Here is a 4170-nt window from a genome sequence, read left to right as displayed (position 1 = left end):
CACTTCCCGGTTCATTTTATGAGGTCACTATTTCACTGATACCAAACCCAAAGATATCACAAGAAAACTAGACTAATATCTCTTAGGAATATAGATACAAAAATCCACAATAAAATACGAGCAAACAGAATCCAACAACGGAAAAGAAGGATTATATACAATGACCAAGTGGAATTTATATAAGAAATGGTTTATATATAAAAATCAATTAATGTAATACATTATATCAGTAGAATAACTGTGAGGTCAAAAACCCATAATCATCTCAATAGATGCAGAAAATGCACTTGACAAAATTGAACACCCTTTCATGATAAAAACATGCACCTAACTAGGAATAGAAAATTTCCTCATCCTTACAAAGAGCATCTACAAAAACACATAGCTGGTACTTAATATGAAAGCCTTGTTGCTTTCCCTTTCAGATCAGGAACAAGACAAGATATCCATTATTAACACTTATATTCGACATTGCCTGGAGGATCTAGCAAGGAGAATTAGGCAAGAAAATGAAATAAAAGGCATCCAGATTAGAAAAGGAGTAATAAAATTATTTCTATACACAGATGAAATGATCTTATATATAGAAAACCCTAAGGAATTCACAAAAATCTATTGGAACTAGGAAGTTCAGCAAGATTACAGGATACAAGGTCGACAATTGCTGCTGAGAAAATTGTATATACATATACAAAGTTCTTATACCATATATAAAACTAACTCAAAATGGATCACAGATCTAAATGTAAGAGCTAAATCCATAATACTCTTAGAAGAAAATATAGAAACAAATCTTTGTGACCTAGGGTTAGTCAAAGTCTTCTTAGCTACACTACCAAAAACACAGGCAACAAAAGAAAAAAAGGTATATTAGATTTTATAAAGTTAAAAGTATTTGTGCTTCAAAGAATTCCATGAAGAAAGAAAAAGACTAAGATGGGCATAATTCTTTTTTAAAAAAGGAAATTAACAAGGGTTGACAAGGATGTAGAGAAATTGGAACACTCATATGTTGTTGGTGGGGAGTGTTGGTGGGAATGCAAACTGGTTCAGCTGCTGTGGAAACAGTTTGGTATTTCTTAAGAAAGTTAAAGAATTACCATATGATTCAGTGATTCCACTCCTAGGCATATACCTGAACTGAAAACAGATATTCGAATAAGTACATGTGCACACATGTTCATAGTAGCACTATTCATGATAGCCAAAAGGTAAAAATAGTTCAAATGTCCATGAACAAATGAATGGATAAATTGTAGTATATATATTCAATAGACTATTACTCATGAATTAAAAAGGAATGAAGTACTAATACTGCTACAACATGGATGAACCTCCAAAATACTATGCTAATTGGAAGAAATCAGATATGAATGTCTAGAATAGATAAATCCATAGCAATGACAGATTGGTCATTGCCAATCTGAGGGGAAGAAGAAATGGAGAAAAATTGCTTAATGAGAAGGCATTTTACTCTGGAGTGGTGGAAATGTTTCGGGACTAGATTTAGGAAGTAGTTGCACAACGTTGTGAATGTATTAAATGCCAGTGAATTATTCACTTTTCACATGGTTCATTTTGTGTTAAGTGAATTTCACCTCAATAAATTATTTTTTAAAAAAGAAAGTGAAAAGAACCCACAGAATGGGAGAAAATATTTTCAAATAATATTTTGATAAGGAACTTATATCTAGAATATATAAACAACTCTTACAACCCAATAAAAAAAATTAAAAACAGTTAAAGTATATGAACAGACATTTCTCCAAAGAAAATATACAAATGGCCAATAAGTATGTTAAAAAATGCTCCACATAAGTCATTAGGGAAATAAAAATGAAAACCACAATGAATTATCATTTCTTACCTACTAGGATGGTTATAATTTTTTTAATGATAAAAGGCAAGTGTTGGTGACAATGTGGAGAAATTGGAACCCTTATACATTGCTGGTGGGAATGTAAAATGGTGCAGCAACTGTGGAAAACACTTTGGTGGTTCTTCAAAAAGTTAAACAAAGGTTTTCCATATGACCCAGCAAGTCTGCTCTTAGATATATATACTCAAGAGAATTGAAAACATATGTTCATACAAAAGCTTGTACACAGATATTCATAGCAGCATTAGTTATATAGCTAAAAAGTGGAAACAGCCCAAATGTGCATCAATTGATGAATAAATAAATGAAAGGTGGGTATATTCATACAAAGGGATATCTTTCATCCATAAAAAGAATAAAGTACTGACACACGCTACAATATGAACATTGAAACATTATGTTAAATGAAAGCGGCCAGCCACAAATATAACATACTGTATGATTTCATTTATATGAAATGCCAAGAACAGGCAAATCTACGGAGACGGAAAGTAACGTAATGATTGCCTAGGACTTGCGGTTCTGGGGAGAAATGAGGAGTATCTGCTTTTAGTGTGATTAAGATATTTTTAAATAGATCATGGTGGTGGCACAACTCTGTGAATATACTTTAAAGCACTGAATTGTACACTTTAAATGAATAAACTGCATACAGTGTATTATATCTTAAAGTGGTTTAAAAGAGAAAGAGAGAAAAGGATATTCTGGCTTTCCTGATACTGGAATGCTTTCCTAGAATTTCCCATAAATGCCTCCTGCTGGAATAGAAATTCCAAAAACTAAGGCTCAAGTGACGTCTCCACTAAAATCTTCATGTCAGCATCCCCACATCAACCTAAGGGTATGTGAACAGCCCTAAGCAGAGAAATTCGATACAGGCACTGCACTGGCAGAAATAATGGTGGAAAATGGTGGCTTGAGACTCAACATCTTTTGCTCCCTCCCAGCGTGCCTTCCTGTATTACACAGGTGGAAAGTGAAACTACATTTCCCAGACTCCCTTGCAGCTAGGTCTCAGGGTATGGATATGGTTTTCCTAATCTAGATACATTTGGATGAAATTTGGATGAAAATTGATGACCTTAAGCAAATTCTTTTTCACTTTTAAAAGTGAAAAGGTCAAAGTCTCCAGGTCAGCCATTTTTGCAACAGTGTCAGCAGAGGGCCCAGTGTCAAAGTTTAGGGCATCTTTTTTTTCTAGTGTGAATCCAGCATAGGTCATAGGAGCCAACAGTTACAGATTCTCCACCTTTCTGAGTGTAGCAATGGAAGCAGATCCCTTGGCTTGTCAGTTCTGTGGAGTTGTTCTGGAGTTATTCCTGGAGGCCTAGTTTAGAACCAGTTCCATGTCCCTTCCAGTTATTTTGGAAGCACTTAATGCCCAATATTACCTCCCTTTCCACTTGGCAATAGCAGTTTCTGTTATCTGCATAGTCCTGGCGAATATGTTTGCCTCACTCAAGTCGTCTTGCAGGAAGACGTGTAATCTGTCTGAGCCTCTGTTTCCTCACCTTTAGAATGGGAGTAGGAATACCTCAATGGTATTAAACATGAAGTATTTTAAGTACCTTGCACACTACTTGACAATAGTTTCATGAACCAAAGCTATTTTGTGTTATTTTATCAGGATCGTCACAGCTTGTACCCCTATGAGGCACCAAACAGATCAGTCTGCATCCTCCTCCCAGAAGTGTGCTCTGATTTCCATGTCTCTGAGTCCTTAAAACACAGAGCTAAGCATTATAGGACTAATTGTGCCAGCTGTGAGAGAGTGGGGCAGGGGAAAGACCGCCACATTAGGACTTGCACGATCTAGGTACCAGTGGCCCTCTTTTATAGACGAGAAGACCGAGGCTTAGAGAAGATATGAATTTGCTTAAGGTCATCAAGCCACAAAGGCAGAGAATGACTGTGAAGCTACTCGTGTCTAACTCCAGAGTGTGGGCCTTTTTATCAGCGTTCTAGACACAGGCTTTTTACTTTTAGCATAGGATCCAGTTCCCAGTCAGCTGGCGGAAAGAAGTTGGCATTGTTTCAATAAGATATTATCTCAACAAGCAGCCCCCTGAATTGATCAGTGGGCAGGACACCGCCCTAGAAAACTGGGGTGATTTGAGTACCATGAAGAAGATTTGAAGGGTTGCAGGTCCTTTGCTAAGATCCGGCTGAGATGACAAACTTGATTACTCACCCCAGGAATCAAGATAGGAAGATCTATTCACCTAGCTGACATTAACCAAGAGTAAGCAGTGTTCTTTATGCCTTGTAACAGGAAAGGGGCCCGGAGCCTT

The sequence above is a fragment of the Pteropus alecto genome, unplaced genomic scaffold, assembly GCF_000325575.1.
Source record: "Pteropus alecto unplaced genomic scaffold, ASM32557v1 scaffold39, whole genome shotgun sequence".
Classification (NCBI taxonomy): Eukaryota; Metazoa; Chordata; class Mammalia; order Chiroptera; family Pteropodidae; genus Pteropus; species Pteropus alecto.
Note: the sequence above shows the minus strand (reverse complement) of the source record.